The sequence below is a fragment of the Medicago sativa genome, chromosome 3 (assembly GCF_051527215.1).
Source record: "Medicago sativa cultivar Bolivia chromosome 3, Bolivia_mono, whole genome shotgun sequence".
Classification (NCBI taxonomy): domain Eukaryota; kingdom Viridiplantae; phylum Streptophyta; class Magnoliopsida; order Fabales; family Fabaceae; genus Medicago; species Medicago sativa.
Window position 1 is genome coordinate 96057019 of NC_140751.1, and position 12580 is coordinate 96069598.

Genomic DNA, 12580 nt, shown 5'->3' on the forward strand with positions numbered 1-12580 from the left:
TACTGCAAGATCCAAAAGATTAATTTTCATAATTGCACGCGGAAGAAATTCAGTTCACACTTTGGAAAAAAACTCATTTGACATAATGTCTTAGCAGTAACCAGAGGACCGGTGGGTGCCTCTTGTCTTTGAGAATTACATCTCCTCCCCTTCTTAAAAATCTCTCACAATTTCAAAAGTGCACTCATGAATAAAATAAACTATACCTCCTTGTAGTGACATTTTTACAACTCCTTTATATTTAAGTCTCAAAATACAAAATTTAGGATTTGAAACGTATTATTCTTCCTACAAGCAAGAATACTAACCACTTAACCAACTTCATATAAATAGTTTATCATATTTATACAATTTTGAATTTATTTTAGCCCTAACACATAATTATGTCAAGCTCTCATCTCTTGTGCCATCAAGGTACGTTTATAGAATACAAAGGTTAAAAAAAACTTCTAAATTCTGAAAAAATGGAATAAAGAATTTTCTTTTAGAGGGAAAGAAATAATTGCTCGATTAATTATAACAAAAATAGTAAAAGAAAATGATGATTTTAATTGGTATCAACTCAACATAGATATATTTATCCAATTTTTTATTGATGGGTAATATAGTTGTCACTTAATATTATTCCTTTAAACTAGAAATTCATTGCAAGTTACTTATTTTAAATGAGTCAAATCTCTCTCTTCTTTGTCAATATCTTCTGCCAAAAAAAGTTGTAAGCTATATTTACTCGACGCAGTTTTAGTCAATAAATTAACAATATTTCATTACCCTCACGAAAGAAGAATTGTCAAAATAATTAAATCATTGCAAATATATAAGAAAAAAAACAACATAGCTCCAAAAATGAAAAGGGCAATATAAAGAAGTGCTAATACATGATCATTAACCTTGGTGGATTCCACATGTTTAGATATGTGGTAACAAATTCAAAGCAAAAACATCTTTTCAAATTACTACCAAGTAACACGCCACATCACATAACTAACATAAATGTAACATAATCTCAATATTCCCACTGAAAAGTGTTGTCAAAAACCTGGTTTTTGTTCATGCCTTTTTTCCCTTTAGCATTATGAATATATATTTGTTTTCTATTCAATAACTGATTGAACTAGTAAAACACAGTTCAATTATTAAGCAAAATACGAACTGCACAATCTTCTCAGTCCTTATTTAGGATGAATCCTACATTCTGTGCCACTGTTATTTGACACATTCCCTTCTGCAACTTGAATACTACAACTCCTGATAATTATTAATAATTCATAATAATAAGAATAAAGTTTAAACATTTGAAAATAAACATCAAACTGAAGAAGTTTTCATTATGCATGCAATTTGTGCTCTAAAATAAAATATAACTATAACCATTTGCCTCACAGCCACCCTTAGTTCTCGAGGGTGTGTTTGCAAGTTGGATATTGGAAGGAGCATTTTGGGGGGCTAAGTCTATATTTTGATATTTATTTGATATTTTTAAAAAATAAATTAAAAGAGCCACATGGTATATATGCTCGTCTATTTTTTCAATTTTTTTAAAATATCAAATATATATCAAAATATAGATTACCCCTCCAAAATCCAACTCACAAACAAACACTCGAGAAGGGTCTGCTTTATCCCTTCATATGTCATAACAATATAGTCTCACTCGAGACGGGCCAAGACATTAATTTAATCTGTTCAAAGACTTCTGATACCGTAGCCACAATACCTAACAATATAGTCTCATTCATTGCAGCCCAAACAGACCAAACCAAAACATAGCATGCAAAAACAATATTAACCTTACCCCTTGAGATGCAAAAATGAAAATAATTTGGTCGAATCCCTAGGAAATATATACACTAACTTCCCAAGCCACATGCCAAACTGAGAAGGAAATTACATGCTTATTGAGTATAAACTTGTTTCCACTGTTATCAAACTAAAATAAAAATTTCATGTTTGATGAGCAATAACCTGTAAAAACAAATGAAACTTATTGGTAAACAAAATGTTTTTCTTTGAAAATTTAATGAAAGGGATGTATATTAAACAAAACTTCTCCCAAGTAAATATCCATGGCATCTGATTCTGAATTACAATAACATTAATGCTTGAATTAATAAATTTTAACAACAAGAGTTAATATTAGAACTCGTCACAATCTATCTAGATACAACTCATCTAGAACTCGTCACTTGAAAGACATTTAACTCTCTATAGAAGTAACAAGTTCTAGCCTCCCCCTCGAAAATCATCTCCAATATACAACATTAATATGCATGTCTTATATACTCGACTTCCGATTAGAAAAGATACAATCATTCCAAAGACCTTGTGACACCGACTAAACAATATATCTTGTTGTATTATCATCCTCCCTCACTTACCTGTCCTATTTCCTCGACACCACACAAACAAGAGAGTAGAATAGCTAGATCAAGTGAGAGAACTAAGACCATCCCAGCCAGCGAAATTTCGCAAATAAAATCTACTGAGCAAAATCACACAGAGATTAGATGCAATGAAGTTCGAAAGGACCCCCCATGGTACACACTGAAGTTTGAGACAAGTTATAACACACCTAGTCTAAATCCTATCAAAGAGAAGTTGTCAAGAGAAAAGGCTAACCTTAGTTGTGGTAGGATTCCAAATATGCAAGATAGAAAACAAAGGATTCTTCCTCCACAAGATTCTTCTGGGTGTAGGTGTTGCCATGCAAGCAATGAACAAGTAGATTTTACCTACAAGATTCCTCAGCTTATTTATATTAGAACTAATTGAAATGAATGAAATGAGATAGAATGGATTTAGTCGTAGCAAATTACATTTTTGGAATATTATAAAATATGATCCAGAAAATAATGGAATATGATCCAATGCATTTTATCCCATTTCAGATAATACACTTTTTATTGTGTCAATACTCATTTTTGGGTTCAATATAGGGTTAAACTAGTTTATTATTTATTTGTTTTAAGAGGGGTTAAACTAGTTGTTTTCTTCGTGCCAGCATGAAAATATCCCAACAATGAAGTGGTTTTTTGGGGCAGCAAATAATGGAATCATGATTCATCTCATTCCAATGCATCCCCCCCTCCATTAGATATCTAAAATACACTTGATTTTTCTATTTTGATGGCAGTGTATCTTTTATATCTTTCAAAGGAAATAAATTTGAATATTAGGATAGCTGATAAAGAAAAACTCCAAAATCTAAGTGGGGTCGGCTACATTTATCAAATTACGCCATAGTGTTCTATCATAAATCATATTTGGATCCAACTCATTGACCTTTATAAGTTCTTTCTAATGGTTTCTCTTATAGTTTTCTTAGGTCTTCCTCTACCTCTTTTGACCCGACTCTCCTCCATCTGATTACGACAACATCTGCGGGTCTTCTCTCTACATGCCCAAACCATCTAAGCCTATTTTCTACCAACTTTTATACTATAGGTGCTACCCCCACTCTCTCCCTAATTGTGTCATTCTTAATCTTATCCCATCCAGTCTTACCGCTCAGCGCAACATCCTCATCTCCGCTACACTTACTTGATTCTTGTGTTGGATCTTAACCGCCCAACACTCTGTACCATACAACATTCCGTACCATACAAAATCTTTTTTTTTAATATCAAACTTTATTGGATAATGAGCGAAGTACAAAGAGTACTTAACCCACAATTCGGAAAAGGTACAAGAGTTACTCGACCCACAAAAATCAAGCACCCTACATCAAGAAGTTAAACAAAAAAGAGGGTTTGAAAGTAATTCAGAGAATAAACATGGTCCCCCAGTATTCCTAAGCAGAAACCAACACTAACCATCGCCAGGAGGTTACTTTGATGGCTTCTACTTATATCATCCACCAGCAAAATTTTAAAGAAAAAAATAACATGATTACGCGCCTCCCATATCTTCTAAATTATTGCATGTCAAATAAGCATCAGACCTTTACGATGCTTTTTAAAGCTCCAAAAAGAATAATAGGGCTATGAATAGAAACTAGAAATATTTATTTGAAGGGAAATGATAACTTGTGCCCTTGAGACATAAGTTAAGGAACCAAATGTAGAAGTTTTTTCTTGAAAATTGTACATTCAATGTTTTAAAAGTTTCAAAAGTTATCTTTTAAATATAAAATTTATTACTTAATTCTATTTTAAATTTCTTAACTTGTGCCCTAAGGGCAAAAGTTAGCGTGACTCTTACTTTTTGTGTGCAGTATGTGGCCCCTTGTATTTAATATAAATTGTTTCGGGCCAGCTAAGAGCCAATAAGCTAAGGACCAACTACGACGAAGGCACATGTTAAGTTCCGTGTGGAACACGGCACTACAACACGTTTGGGTCCATTTGAGCCATTGAACCCATCTCCAACCGCCTTCTACAGATGCACCGCATTTTACGGAGGCAGTTATTCTCCTACACGCCTATATAAGGGTGACGTAACGTCACCCCCAAGGCACAATTCACTTTTACCCCATTTCACACATATCCACCTCATTTTCATACTAACTTGAGCGTCGGAGTGCTAACAGGTTAACAGGTTCTCGCTCAGCATAACTATACTCTTTTCGAGATCTTCATTGGACAGATCATAAATCCTAGTGTGTTTGGATGAGGTAATTTGGAAATTTTAAAGAATTTAAAATTCTAGGCAAAATTCTAGGCAATTTACCTTAAAGTATTTGAATTCCCTCATAACATTACATTTCCTCAACATTACATTACATTCCTCCATCCAAACAACGGAATTCACCTCAAAGTATTTGAATTCCCTCATAACATTACTTTCCCTCAAAACATTCCCCCATCCAAACACACTCTTAGATTAATCTAATCCAACTATATGAACACTTTCAGTTATTACAATATCCAATAGATTTGGCAGGAGGAGAAATGAGGGATTTGATATTATTAAAGAAGACTTTCTATAGATTGATGCAAACTACCCAAATCTTACCACTACTCTAATAATCATATTGAATTACAAAAGGTTTGTATTAAAATTAAAATGATGTTTGATATATATTATCATATAGACATGCACATATAGACATAACCGGATATAATCACTTCCTTGTTAACCTTCAAAATAATTGGAAGAAAATTGCCTGAAGAAGCCACTGTATACAGATGTGATAGTTAGCTGCCCCGCTATGACATGATTTGATTTTATAACGATGCAACAGGAGTGTGCAATAAATTTACATTATAAAGCCACAAAAGGAACATGCATGGTTTTATAATTCCATCTGCATCAAACTCGGAAACAAAAATCAGGTCACAGGTAAAACATATATCACAAACGAGATCGTTTTTCCATATCAGATCACACTATTCAGATGAAATAGGAAAAACATATAAGTCAAGAAATATCAGTTGATAGTTTACTTTATCATACAAACCCTACCGTCAATAGTAAAATACCCATTTGAAATTCCAGATGAACAAGAAATCGGAATCTGTAGCATAACCTGAATAAGCACCACATAACATGAAAGTTAACCTCGTTAAAATTATCAAGAATCATATAAAATATGGAAGGGGTTAAATATGAAATCAGTATCATGAATATGCTACATATGCTAATAATCTATAATTTACTTTCATCAACCAAAAAAATTCTAGAATGTGTTTACATAATATGTATAAAGAAATTCCCACTTAATTTGGTACTCGCTCCGTCCCGCAATACATGACCCATTTGACCATATTTTTCTACTAATATACAAAGATAAATAGTATCATATAAAATGTCGCTAGATTCGTCTAGATGTGTATTTTCAAAATATCAAATTTTCATAATTTTTTCTAATATATTATTTAAGATATTTAAGCTTAAAATTATGCATTGGTATGCGTAATAGCGTCAAATGTGTTGAATATTATGGGATGGAGGGAGTATAATAAAGCATCAAAAGTAACGCTTTCTGTTTTATAGTAATAATAATGATAACAAACTAGGACTAACAAACTAATATTAAACTGAATCATTGGATTTGGTGATGACTAAAATATAATAGTAATATAATCAATTGGATAACCTAAATTCAAACAGTATATTGAATAAAAAAAAACACTGTTAGTATTATATAACCTGTTGTAGTAGGGAGTGACGATCTTGCTTTGTGCATCGAAATATATTGAGAGGGAGAGAAGGGGTTGAGTTTGGAGGTGATGAATGGGAACAGAACCAAAATGAAAGCAATTTCATGTGGTAGTGGAATTTGACAGAAAGATGAGTGAGCACACAAATGCAAAGATACATCTATATAAATGTCTCTGTGTGCTCACTCTCTTCTGTCAATTTCTATGTCCCAATGGAGCAAAAACAAGATGATTACAGCACAAAAAAGAAAGCCAAAACTGGAAACTATGTGGAGAGAAGAAAATAACCAAAAGGAGACACAATTGAGGATTGAATCAGATCTGAAGGAAAAGGTAGGTATGTGTACATTAATGGAAAAAAAAAAAAACAAATGTGGATCTATACGGACATTTTTAGGGTTTGCTTCCAAAGAAAGAGAAAAGGAAAGATAAAATGAAAAACACAGAAGTGCAGTTCCAAATTCAACAAAAGCCTACTCTCTCTCTCTCTCTCCTTTCATGTCATTGATTATAGTATGGTGCGGTGATTAGACTGCTCAGAGAGAGAAAGTTGTTTTGTTGTGTTCTGTGTCTATTTGCAGCATCACAGTCATGCAAAGCATGGCGATGACACGTTGCCAGATCACACGATCTCTGAAACAGAATCAAAGCAAAGAAGGAAAATGGAGGAGATGAAGGAAGAAGCAGTCTTTACAGTGTTTGTCCATTCCACTGACTCAAATAAATAGTGAAAAGCCACACACCAAATCACTTTTCTTAAACATAATGGGAGATTAGTCACTTTAATCCTTGAATAAGAAAGAAGTCGTCACTTTAGTCCCTGATTGCAGACAAATTGCAAAATAGTTCCTGAATGTAGACTCTGTTAGTCAATTTAATCCCTGAATCCAGACTCTGTTAGTCAATTTAGTCCATGAATATAGACTTCGTTAGTCACTAGTCCCTGAAATTGACCAACAAAGTCTACATTCAAGGACTATTTTACAATTTCTCTACATTCAGGGACTAAAGTGACTTCTCCTTTCTCATTCAAGGACTAAAGTGACTAATTCCCCAAACATAATTCATCACTAATTAATTGTTATTATACTTATAATCACCACGTTGCTCTCACTCTCTCTCTCTATTTATCTTTTTGAACAAGTCAAGTCAACTATGAATACAGTGAATGAGTAGTGCTCCCTTCCTTTTCTTTTGGAGAATGAATGAATGGATGAACAATGTATTATTATTATTATTATTATTGAGTGGTGGGGGACGGAGTAGGTACACAAAGAAGGAGGATTTTACGGCTATGGTTACGTGAGTGAGTGAGTGAGTCATTTATTTGTGATTCAATTGTAACCGTTGATGATGAGGAGGATTTCATGCCCCGTTGCCATTGAATGGGACCAAATGCATGAATGAACATGCGGATGGTGTTTATTGGGAGTGGAGCCACAGAACACGTTAAAACTTAAAAGTAACTAACCCTCTCCTTTCCAAACCAAAACAACATGTTCATGTGTTGTTTACTGTTCATCGTTGTGTTGTGTTGTGTTGTGGATACTCACCAGACCACACGTTAACAGGGCGCCGTTTCTGGTACATGACATTGATGGGTCATGTACCATACATGATCACTTCTTTTTCTTTTTTTTTTGCTGCAAAATCAATTAAAGCCATTGGATTAGTTTGGAAGGCAATGGATGGTTGAGATTCCAAGGTCTCTTTTCTACTAAAATGTATATAATTAAAATTGAAATTAAATGTAGTAAAGGGTGTTTTGGGAATCCTATTGAAAATCTAGAAATGTGTTTCAAGACCCTTTTTTTTCGCCCAGTTTAATTTTTGTAATTTTTTTTTGTTCGTTTATTTCAGTTTTAATACTAATTTTTTAAAATGCAATTGAACTTAGAATTAAATGTCGTAAATGGTGTTTTGGAAATTCTCTTGAAAATCTAAAAATGTTTTTCATGACTGTTTTTTTTACCAGTTTAATTTTTGGAATTTTTTTTGTCCGTTTATTTTAGATTTAAACTAATTTTTTAAAATGCAATTGAACTTGTAATTAAATGTCGTAAATGGTGTTTTGGGAATTCTCTTGAAAATTTAGAAATGTTTTCCAGGACCAGTTTTTTTTGTCCAGTTTAATTTTTCGAAGCTTTTTGTTCTTTACAATGTATAAAACATTAAACCACTGTCAAAAAATTGCTTTTTATTATAATCATTTTAACTTCATTTTGACTCTTATTAACTCGTATAATACGTTAATATATTTTAAAAAAGGTTATATGATCGATGTTAATTTATAAGATTTTAAATTTACATGAATAAAAATTTGTTTTATTCTAACTTTATGAAATTGATAGTAAAAGAATTTTTGAGTTTGACTACAAAACTAGTAAAAGATCCATGCTTTCATACGGGTCACCTAACATTGCAATAATTATATAAAAACTAATTACATTGTTAATATTGTAGAATGTTTATAGATATTAAATGAAAATTATAAGTATTAATGTAATGTTTCTATTAAATATTTTTCTCTTATATATACAAGAATTTCTTAAATAGTTGTGTCACACCAATTATGGATTTTATTTGCTTATATATGCGAAAACATATTTTTATGTAGATATATGAGTAAGTTGCTTATTGGAATATAAACGAAGTAGGAACTGAAGTTTAAGAAATAGTTGTATTTTGTTATCTATATTTAAATTACAAGCTAACTTCATTTCATTTTGTGACAAATGTTTTATGTATTTTAGTTTTTGTATTTTTTTTTTTGACAAAATTAATGTTGTATTATGTTATTTTCATTTTAATGTGTTTAAAAAATAGTTGTATTTTGTTATCTATATTTAAATTACAAGCTAACTTAATCATGGATTACATATGTTTTTGGTCCCTATAAGTATATCAACTTTTTGTTTTAGTCACTCTAAAAAATTTCTTTGACTTTAAGGTCCTATAAAATTTTCAATTACCATTTTTGGTCCCTCACTTTTTCCTCCGTTTGCCAAATAAATCCAGACTGTTAAGTTTAACCTTAAATGTATATGGTGGACCAACATTATAGATAGTCCACCATAGACCTTATTAAATTTTTCAATTTTAACCCTTTGATATTTTTTTAAGAAAGAGGACCGTTGGATAACACATGTCTATTTTATCTTACGATGTACCACTACCACCTAACTTTTTTTCCTTCTCTTCATCTTCTTCATCTTCCTCTCCCTCATCTTCATCAATCATATTCATACATTCATCACAACAACCCAGAATTTTTTTATTTTATATACATTCTTCATCATCTTCAATTCACATTCATCAAAGAACTTCAAAAATACCAAGAAAAATATACAGAAAAATTATTAAAACCCAAAAAAATTACTGGACCCAAAATCAAAACAGCAACAACCACAAAAAAAATTAGATCTTTTTTTCCTTCTTTTCACCTTCCTTTTCTCTTCTGTTCACCTTCCTTCTTCCGTTCCAGCATCAGATGATGAAAAGTTTATTTTGTTATCCATTATCAATCATTTTAACAACGACCCAGATGAATAATTTCAAAAAAGATTAAAAATTAAAGCCAACTGAAGTGTGTAAAAGGTCTTTGAACCCAAAAGAGGATGATGTTGCCATTGATGAGTTACCGAGCTTTGGAGGCAAGTGATAAAGCAAATCGGTACATGGTGTTGCTGAAGAAATTGAAGGAAGAAACGGCGAAAAGCACAGTGATTGGGTGTTTGTGTTTTGATTTTGCAGATTGATTTTAATCCTTTTTTGACGTTGATGTTGTTGTTGTTATTTAATTGATTTGTTAGCATAATTGAGTTTGTGTTTGGAGTTTGAAGAGCACAGTGATTGATGATGGAGAAGTGAGGTTGGAATGGATGGAAACAATTTTTTATTGTTTTTTTTTTTCTGGGTTTGGGGTTGGTGTGATGAATGTATGAATATTATTGATGAAGATGAAGAAGAGGAAGATGAAGGAGATGAAGAAAAGGTTAGGTGGTAGTGGTATAGCGTAAGATAAAATAGACATGTGTATCCAACGGTCCTCTTTCTTTAAAAAAGATCAAAGGGTTAAAATTAGTCCACCATAGACATTTGAGATTTAACTTAACAGCTAGGGATTTATTTGGCAAACGGAGGAAAAAGTGAGGGACCAAAAGGTACGTTTTATTAATTGTGCGACCAAAATGAAAGCTTGAAATTATTTGAGGGACCATTGGATCAAATAAGCCAAGAGTGTTTTACGATGTTATGAACATGTCTCTAAAAAATCTTTCAAAAATTTAGAAGTTTAAACATAATTAAACAAATTTTAATTTAACAGGGACTAAAAACACTAACGAAAAATTTTGTAGGGACTAAAAAGTGTGATTTATTTTTATAGGGACTAAAAACAAAACTGCAGATATTTATATGGACCAAAAATTTCAATTTTAATGGTCAACATCTTATTATATTTAATTTATTATTAATCACTTAACACTGCAAATTTTGACAAATTATAATGATGGAATAACATATTGAAAGCAATAACTGAACACAAAATTTTTGGTAAATTTCTTTTTTATTAACTTTCACAACTAAAATTTAATTTTAAATTACATTAATTTTAATTAAAAAAATTGTGCAAACATTTCAGTCCTTGGGAAATTCAGTATGTTTTTGGAAGATTCTCGGATAACGGAAGTAATTAGTCTTTAGAAAATTTTCACAGGATAAAAGTTAGTATTTAGAAGATTCTCATAAAATAGAAGTTAGTCTTTGAAAAAATTTCATAGAACGAAAGTTAATATTTAGAAGATTCTCATAGAATGATAGTCAATCTTTGAAAGATTTTCATAGAACGAGAGGTTAGTCTTTAGAAGATTCTCATAGAACGGAAGTTAGCTTTTGAATGATTCTTTTAAAAAGGAAGTTAGTCTTTAGAAAATTCTCATAGAACGGAAATTAGTTTTTGAATGATTTTCATAAAACGGTAGTCTTTGAAAGATTCTCATAGAACGAGAGGTTAGTCTTTAGAATATTCTCGTAGAACGGAAGTTAGTCTTTGAAATATTTTCATAAAACGGAAGTTAGTCTTTGAAATTTTTTTATAGAATGATAGTTAGTCTTTGAAATATTCTAATCGAATAATGGTTAGTATCTGAAAGATTCTCATAGAACGGAAGTTAGCTTTTGAATGATTCTTGTAGAAAGGAAGTTAGTCTTTAGAAAATTCTCATAGAACGGAAGTTAGTTTTTGAATTATTTTCATAAAACGGAAGTTAGTCTTTGAAAGATTCTCATAGAATGATAGTTAGTCTTTGAAATATTCTAATAGAATGATGGTTAGTATTTGAAATATTCTCATCGAACGAAAGTTAGTCTACGAAAGATTTCTTAACTATACATTTATGTACTACTCCCTTCGGTCACTTTTGTTTATAATAGTGATCGGAGGAAGTATGTATTACCTATTGTAGCGGGTAATAGTAAACTTTTTCTTTTAAAGATAAAATTATCAGCATTAATATAACGATTCTATGAAAAATACGTGAAAGCAAACTTTTATGTATTGATATGAGATGCGTCAAAAAAATGTTTTGGTATGAGAAAGTAGATATGATGACATTTTGAAATCTCATGACTATATTCAAAATATCAACATTAATGTAATGTTTATATTAAATAATTTTTTATTTTATATGCAAAACATTGTTAAATATTCGCACTCGTTGCAAATTTTATGTGTATCTATTTGCAGAAGCAAATTTGTATGTATTAATGAGAAAATCGATATGATATAATTTTAAAAATTCATCACAATTTTCAAAATATCAACATTAATGTAGTTTTTTTATTAATTTTTTTATATATAAAACACCGTTAAATATTTGCACGATGAGTTTCATGCAAATAATCTAATTGTTTACATTGGAGAAGAAATTATCATTCTATTTTGTAAACAATCAATTATGGATAAAATTGGCTTCTCGAAACGCATTTTGTCCAACTTTTTTAATTAGTTATTGTCAATTTTTATCATTTGTTGCGACTCTAAGTTAATTTTTATTTATTGCCTAATTTTCATATTATTTTGTTTTTAGTCTCTACAACGCTTGCGATTTTTAAATTAATTTTCTAAGATTTTGTTTAATTTTAGTCCTTAATTTTTGTTATAGAGATTAAATCCAAGACTAAAAACACTTTTTTTTTGTAAAATTTTAAAAAATCGAGACAAAAATTAAATAAACTTTGTTTAAGGGCTAAACCTAAAAAATTATAATTTATAGGATTAAAAAAATATTTTATCCTTAAATTTAATATGTAGGTTTTAAAATATTTTATTTTTTGTTATTAGTAGTGTCTCTAATTTTTCCTTAATTTCCAATTTTCTTGGGTTTGTGAAGCAAAACTATTGATAAAATATAAGATTTTCCTGGGAACATATACACAAGAAAACCGAAAACCATATGCACAACAAAATCATTTACTTA

At 30.7% G+C, this 12580-nt stretch overlaps 2 long non-coding RNA genes across 2 annotated transcripts; both read right to left on the reverse strand.

Annotated features, from left to right (window-relative positions):
* Positions 1-861: 861 nt before the first annotated feature.
* LOC146942395 (uncharacterized) lies at positions 862-3770 on the reverse strand. Its single transcript, XR_015032673.1, has 2 exons — positions 2620-3770; positions 862-1248 (listed from the first exon to the last, which is right to left on the reverse strand). It is a non-coding gene; the product is annotated as an uncharacterized LOC146942395 (long non-coding RNA).
* A 913-nt stretch (positions 3771-4683) lies between these two features.
* LOC146942396 (uncharacterized) lies at positions 4684-6794 on the reverse strand. The gene is made up of 3 exons (XR_015032672.1): positions 6091-6794; positions 5404-5467; positions 4684-5245 (listed from the first exon to the last, which is right to left on the reverse strand). It is a non-coding gene; the product is annotated as an uncharacterized LOC146942396 (long non-coding RNA).
* Positions 6795-12580: the final 5786 nt, after the last annotated feature.